This window comes from Diceros bicornis, chromosome 9 (genome assembly GCF_020826845.1).
Source record: "Diceros bicornis minor isolate mBicDic1 chromosome 9, mDicBic1.mat.cur, whole genome shotgun sequence".
In the NCBI taxonomy this organism is placed as follows: Eukaryota; Metazoa; Chordata; class Mammalia; order Perissodactyla; family Rhinocerotidae; genus Diceros; species Diceros bicornis.
This window is the reverse complement of record NC_080748.1, coordinates 74,821,566-74,829,813: the sequence shown is the minus strand read 5'-3', so window position 1 is coordinate 74,829,813 and position 8,248 is coordinate 74,821,566.

Here is an 8,248-nt window from a genome sequence, read left to right as displayed (position 1 = left end):
TGTCTTTTTACATAGCCAGGAAAGAAAATTTTGTTGTCTCTGAAACATTCTCTATTTATCAATAGTAAGGCTATATTTTATAGATGGAGACAAGGTTATGAAGAAGACATGGTGAAGCATCATGGCGGCTCACCAGTATGTACAGCTCTTTCATTAGTCAATCCAGACTTGAGAAAATTCTCTGTATAGGTTTTCCCTGAGTCCCTGACATCCTCAGCCTAGTGTAAATAAACCTTGACTCTAACATCAGCAGGGATGGATATTAGAGTTTGTCTCCTTTGTCACTGAGCTGGATTTCCTCTGCATAAGTGCCTCATTTAGAAGCCATAAAATTCAAGTCACCATGTAGTAAGATAAATATGTTTAGAAAGAGCTAACTTGCTATCAAATCATTAAACTTGGAGAGAAATTTGTACAGATGTCATGTCAAATGATTAAGCTTGGAAAGTGGCCAACTTTCATTTATTACCACAGTGGAGAAAGGAGCCATCCCTAAATTGAGGATATCTACTATTCACCCTGCAATGAAACACATTCGTATCAATTGAAAACCTCATTTAGTGTATGTATAAAAATGGTTTTTTGGTGGGGTTTTTTTTTTTGATGAGGAAGATTCGCCCTGAGCTAACATCTGTTGCCAGTCTTCCTTTTTTTTTTTTCTTCCTTGAGGAAGATTAGCCTTGAGCTAACATCTGTGCCAATCTTCCTCTATTCTACCTGTGAGATGCCTCCGCAGTATGGCTAATGAATGGAGTAGGTCAATGCCTGGGATCCGAACCCGTGAACCCGGGCCACCGAAGCAGAGCACATGGAACTTTAACCACTCGACCACGGGGCCAGCCCTAAAAGTTTAATTTTTGTATAAGTTACACATTAAAATAGCAATTTATTGACGAAAATTGTTTTTTTAACATTAAAAAATCTTTATTGCTATTTTTCGGTAAATTTTTGAGTGTTTCCTGTAGATGTTACTTATTCCTTTTTTTTATTGAGGTAAAATATACATAACATAAAATTTACCATTTTAACCATTTTTAAGTGTACAGTTCAGTGGCATTAAGTACATTCTCATTGTTTTGCAACCATCACCACCATCCATCCCCAGCACTTTTTCATCATCCCAAACAGAAACTCTGTACCCATTAAACAATAACTCCCTGTTTCCCCTTCAGGAAAATTGTTCTGGAAGTAACTTTGAAACTAAATCTCTGTTTAGTACCTTGTCAGGGATATTTGCTATCTGGGAACTCACTAACTAGGTGGTATACATAAATAGAGCCAGCCCCTTGCATGGAGAAAGCTTCCGAGAGTAGGGGAGAAAATTGAAAGGTAACTTATGAATGAGGACAAATAACCACAGGGACTTGTTTAACCACATGACAGAGTTACTCAGTGTAGAAACTCCATTCAAAAAAATATTTGATTTCCATCAACAAGGAATGGTTTGTATAAATTGGTACATTCACACTATGGAGTCTGTGTAGCTATAAAAAGGAATTATGACTATCTCTGTGCACTTGAAGATACAGAGAGATCTTCAAGATACAGTAGGTAAAAACACAAGATAGGGCTGGTCCCATGGCATAGTGGTTAAGTTCACATGCTCCACTTCAGTGGCCTGGGGTTCACAGGTTTGAATCCTGGGTGCAGACCTACACACTGCTTATCAAGCCTTGCTGTGGCAGGCATCCCACATATAAAGTAGAGGAAGATGGGCACGGATGTTAGCCCAGGGCCAGTCTTCCTCAGCAAAAAGAGAAGGATTGGCAACAGATGTTAGCTCAAGGCTAATCTTCCTCACCAAAAAAAAAAAGACACACCAGATAGAGAAAAGTGTGAATAGTATGCTACCAGTTGTTTAAGAAAGGAGATAGAGGGGCCGGCCCTAGTGGCCTAGTGGTTAAGTTCGGCATGCTCCTCTTTGGCAGCCCAGGTTCGGTTCCTGGGCAAGACCTACACCACTCATCAATGGCCGTACTGTGGCGGCAGCCCACGTACAAAATAGAGGAAGATTGGTAACAGATGTTAGCTCAGGGCAAATCTTTCTCAGCAAAAAAAAAAAAAGGGAGATACATATAAATATAGAGATACTTGCTTATATTTTTTTAAGTGGAAGGGTAAACCAAAAACAAAAATGTTGTAAGTTGTTAACCTATGGAAGGAGAGAGGGCATAATATATAGGGGACAAGGTTAGAACATATACTTGTCCACATATAATTTGCTTTATAGATTTGGCTTTAGAACCATGTGAATATTTACATAATTATTAAAATAAATTTTTTTAATTCCTAAAAATTAAAAGCAAAATGAAATAAATGAACATAACCGTATATCAAGTTGGTGACCTAAATACACGTAAAGGAATTATTTCAAATGACTTTAAAATACAAGAATTTTACTTTGCATCCCTAGTAGGATATACCCTAAGGACAAAAAGAGTGGCAACAAATAAACGATTGATTGATAAACAAAAACCATTTTCAGTAATTGTTTGTGGAAGTGTTGTATTGTTTTTGTGAGATTGTACTGAGCCCGTTGTATGTTTATTGCTGGAGAAAGTAAATGAGTAATTATGTTGTTATCATTGGTAACCAAGTTTTTGGCATGGGAAAAAAAAAGTTGCATCTGTAAAACCAAGGAAGTTAAATTAAAACCCTTTAGTTCTGAATTTTATATGGAAATACCAATTTGAACTCATGATGTATTTATCTTAAACTCACACATTTATTTCCTAGCTTGGGTCACTGAAAAGGCCTAAAAACAACGACCAAGCCAGTAGCTAGTGAGCACCGCTGGTGCCCAAATTGTGGTCTCTAAATGTTTCCTACCAGAAGGATCCAGGGCTCCTCGGAGAGTGGCTGATTCCAGATTTAGGGCAAAAAATGTCCAAGATATTCTGGAGCATCTTTTCATACCAGCCTTCCAGGGGACTGGCAGAGACACCTGGGGCCCTGTCAGAAGCATTTAAAGACGCTCTTTATAGCTAGACATGGGATGAACATCTACAAGACTACCAATAGCAATGGATTGAAATTATATAGTTAAATTCCTGAGTTTGTGGTGCTACTAGAAAAATAAAAGAGAGAAAAAGAAAAGTGGTAACTATTGAAGGAGTTAATATTACCAAGAAAGACAAGAGATGTCGTGTGCCTCATGATAGAAGTACACACCACCTCCTATGACGTAGTCTTGCAAAAAACTGTAACCTGAATCTGATCAAGCCTTCTAACTACCAATCTCCCAGGAGATACAGGGCATAGAGGACTATGTTAAATGACACTATAGGGAATGCAATCAGCAAAATCCAATTCTGTGGAAAGCTCTGTGGGACAAACAACCTGGTTTCTTCAATAAATAAATTTCCAGAAAAAAAAGAAATGGAGAGGGTACCTAAGTATGAAGAGAAATTCAGAGGTCTCTTGATATGATATATCTGCTACGTAAAGTAGATATACTTTTCCCTATCCCTTCCACTAAATACAATTAAAAACCCTGGACATTATACATTAGAAAAAAACATAAGACAACTCTAAAAGGTTGAGGGAAGAAAGCAGACCAGCTAGGGAACTTGGGACCCCCAAAAATGACACAGTGATGAGTTCCCCAGTTTTCTTTTTGCCTCATATATCCCATGCTTGGAGTGGAGGAAAGCCAGCAACACGGAGATGCTGATGGGCACAGACAGAAAAAAAAAGACCAACACCACTTCACACCCATTATGATGGCTATTATCCGCCCCCCAAAAAAGTATTGATGAGGATGTGAGGATATTGGAATCCTTGTGCATTGCTGGTGGGAATGTATAATGGTGCAGCTGCTGTGGAAAACGGTATGGTAGTTCCTTAAAAATTAAACATAGAATTACCACATGATCCAGCAATTCCAGTTTGGGGGATATACCAAAAAGAATTGAAAGTAGGGCCTTGAACAGATGTTTGTACACCCATGTTCAGAACAGCATTATTCACAATAGCCAAAAGGTGGAAGCAACCCAAGTGTCCATTGACAGATGAAATAAACAAAATGTGGTATATCCATACGACAGAATAGTATTCGGCTTTAAAAACGGACATTCTGACACATGCTACAACGTGAATGAGCCTTGAGGTCATTATGGTAAATGAAATAAGCCAGTCACAAAAAGACAAATTCTGTATGATTCTGCTTATATGAGATAATTAGAGTAGTCAAATTCGTAGAGACAGAAAGTAGAATGGTGGTTGCCAGGGACTTGGGGGAGGGGGACTGGGGAGCTAGTATTTAATGGGTGCACAATTCAGTTGTGGGGAAGATGAAATCCTTCTGGAGATAGATGGTGGTGATGGTTACACAACAGTGTGAATGTTCTGAATGCCACAGAACTGTACGCTTTAAAATGATTAAAATGGTAACTTTTATGTTATGTATATTTAACCACAATAATAATAATAAGACCAACAGAAGCCTGCCGTCTCTAGCCAAAGGAAGAAGGAAAGGCAACCCAGCAAAAAGAAAACATTTAGGCAGTAATGGCTCCTCTCCAGCCAACATCACAGAAAAAACTGCAGCCCCACCCACACCCACATCATTAATGGCCAAATGGGGAGCTCGACTCCCACCCTCACAAGGCTGGAGCGAGGACTTTCACCCCAGCTGGCCTAGTGAGAGCCCCTCCCCTGCGGTGCCTGAGGAGACCATGGGGAGCCTGACGGCAAGAGCATGAGGACAAATCGAGAAGTTGAACTTGATCAAAAGTGCAAACTTGCTCTGAGAAGACCCTGTTAAGTGGATGAAAATCAAGCTACACACTGGGAGAAAATATTTGCAAACACATATATCCAACAAAGGACTAGTATCTAGAATATATAAAGAACACTCAAAACTCAACAGTAAAAAGTCAAGCAATCCAATGAGAACATGGGCAAAAGACATGAGACATCTCACTGGAGGGGATATACAGGTGGCAAATAAGCCCATGAGAAGATGCTCAACATCGTTAGCCACTTGGGCAATGCAAATCAGAACCACGATGAGAAATCACTGCACACCCATTAGAATGACGGAAATAAAACATAGTGACACCATCAAATGATGGTGAGAATGGGGAGAAACTGGATCACTCCTAAATTGCTAGTGGGAAAGTAAAATGGCACAGCCGCTCTGCAAAAACGGATTGGCAGTTTCTTAAAAAGCTAAGTATGTAACAAGTTAGTGGTTGCCAGAGATTAAAGAGGGGGCGGGAGTGGGAGTGCAGCGTGAGGGGCACCCGAAGCTGCGAGCTGCCTGTCCTGTCTTGTCTCCCACCCTCCAAGCGCTCAACTGCTGGGATGGCTTGTGTCACCTCTAATGGGGTCCTCTGAGCCAGGACCGCAGCTGGGTGTCAAGCAGAGTGTGTGTGGCGCTCGAGCTCCGCGCTCAGAGTGACCAGGCTCAGCTTAGAGTCAAGGACACAAATGTCTGCCAAGTATTTCAGTGAAGCTTAATGCTACTTGAAGCAAGCGGGTCTCACAATGGTAGGAAAATAATGAAGTTACCTTTTCCTGACTCAGTCTCTGGTCTTCTTCCTCAGAACTACATGCATGTCCCTGTTCTCTTGTCTGACTTAATCCAATAGTGACAGGTCTGGAGGGGCTTCCCCACCAGCACAGACAGTTTGGAATGCACGTTTGTCATTCTCTTGGCACTCGTATAGTTTGCAACCCTGTCAGTGCGATCTGACCTAGTCCTGGGTAATGCCGGCCTTGGAACAGAGCCTGAGAACCCAGCTTTGAGTCCTGTCATCAACCACACAATCCCCTTGGCCAAAGTGCCCATCATTTCCTAGTCCCTTTTTCATTGCCTGATGGGATCAAAGGTTATACCTTTAGTACTTTAATACTTTGCATTGCTTGTGTTCACAGGAAACGACAGCCTCTCTATTACCTGGAATGGTAGGCTGAATAATTGCCTCTGAGGGGGAGACTGTCCTGGATTATCTGGGTGGGGCGATGTAATCAACAGTGCTTGTAAGACAGATTCGAGGGTTGGGGGATGGGGGTGAGAGTCAGAGGAGAAGGTGCTGTGATGACAGAAGCAGGGATTGGGCTGACAATCCGGCAAGACGGAGGAAGGGCTACAAGCCAAGGAATGTAGGCAGCTTCTAGAAGCTGGAAAAGGCAAAAAAAAAAGAATTTTCTCCTGGAGATTCCAGAAGGAACCAGCCCTGCCAACACCTTGACTTTAGCCCAGTGACTCTGATTTCGGACCTCTGACCTCCGGAAGTGTGAGATAATAAATGTGTATTGTTTTAAGTCACTAAGTTTGTGGTCATTTTTTCCAGCAGCTATGGGAAACCAATATACCTGGTATTACTTTAACTAGTGCTCACTAGGAACTAACCAGCAAATTACATGGCCTCCACTTCCAGAGACAATGAAGTTCCATAAAGCCACTTTCTCTTCCTGAAATCCCCAGTTTGCTCTGAGGGGCCTTGCTGCCATCCTGTGCCATTTCTCAAAGCCGCTCCATTTCCTCTGTTCAGGATGTCACCCCAGTAGGCAGAAATGACATCTGTTCTAGAAAACACCAGCAAAGACCTGAATAGCAGAACACAGTGCAGCCCCCAGAGTTTGGACATAGGCACCTCATTTTGGCCGAGACCATCCCCTTTGCCCTCCCCCGTGTCCACCACCCCTCTCACCTCCACCTGGACCCCAGGGCACTTTGTCATTTTGTTTGTTCCTATTTGCAAAGATGCCAGCTGCACCTTGCAGAGAATCCGAACAGTACAGAATTGTATAAGGAAAAGTAAGACTGCAGCAGCTCACTTTCCAAAAGCAGCCTTATCTCAGGGTATTTATCTACACGAAGCCATGTGGATGGCCTTATCTAATTTTACATTAACGAGACCTTTTAATTCGTGTTATTTTTTAATGTGTTTTCATCTCCCATGTCTTGGAAAGCTCACCATGGCAGTAAATATACATCTAAATGAGCCCCTATACTGGCTGAATGCTGTCCCATTGGGTGGGTCTACAACAATTTTTTTTAATCAGTCCACTTTTGTGAACCTTTTGGATTTATAAGCAACATTGAAAAAACATCCCTCATTGACTCAGCGTATATTTATTGAGTGCCTTCCTTGCCAGGCACTAGCTCTAGAGATTCAGCCATGATCTAAACAGAGTTTCACCTTGTGGGGCTTGTGTTCTAGAGAAGGGAGGCAAACAACAAACAGACATTTAGTGTGCCAGGTGGGACTGTGGGTGTGAAATAAAGCAAGCTACAGGAGGAGGGAGTGCCAGGGGCCGGGGTGACTATTAGTGTGTGGTAGTCAGGGGAGGCCTCTCTGGTCAAGGGACATTCGAGAGACCTGAGTGAGACAGAAGCCTTGAGTGACCAAGGGGAAGGGCATTTCGGGCAGAAGGAACAGAGGTGTGTATGGCCTGTTCACAGAGCAGCACGGAGGCCCTGCGGCTGGAGCCGAGTGAGCCAAGGGGAAGGAGGAGATGAGGTAGGGGACAAGAGCTGAGTCCTGCCGGGCCCTGTCAGCCTCGGAAAGACTTTGCATTTTATGCTAAAATAGGAAGCAATTGGAAAGCTTTGGCCATAGACTTGACATGACCATATGTGCATTTTCTACAAATGAGTTTGGCTGCTCTGTGGAGTGGAGATTTGGGGAAGCAAGGAGGGAAGCTGGGAGACCATGAGAAGGCTGGTGCCATGACCTAGGAGAGGCCTCACGGCGGGTTGACATGGAGTGGCAGCGGGGCAGGAGGTGAGAAGTGGCTAGATTCTGAGTATACAGGAGAGGCTGAGCCGACAGCACTTGCTGGCAGACTGAATGAGGGCTGAGAGGAAGAGAGGAGCCCGGGGGACTCCAGAGTGTTTGGCCTCAACCGATGGAAGCCTGAAGGGGCTGAAATGGGCAGGACTGGGGGGAGTCGTGGCAGGAGGGGTCCGCTTCAGACAGGGTAAGCTTGAGAGGTTTTGTTTGTTTGTTAGTTTTGGGGTTTTTTTAATTGAGGTCACATTGGTTTATAACATTATGTAAATTTCAGGTGTACATCATTATATTTCGACTTCTGCATAGACTGCGAGAGGTTTTTCTAAGTGGTGCTGCCAGGTATGCAGTTGGCTGTAGAAGTCAAGTTCGGGGGAGAGTCTGGGCCCCAGGAGACATCACTATTTAGATGATAGTGAGCACCGTGGAGGCCAGGCAAGGTCACCTCCAGAGTGAGTATGGATGGAGAAGAGGTCCGAGGACTGAGCCTTGGGGTCCTCCAGCGT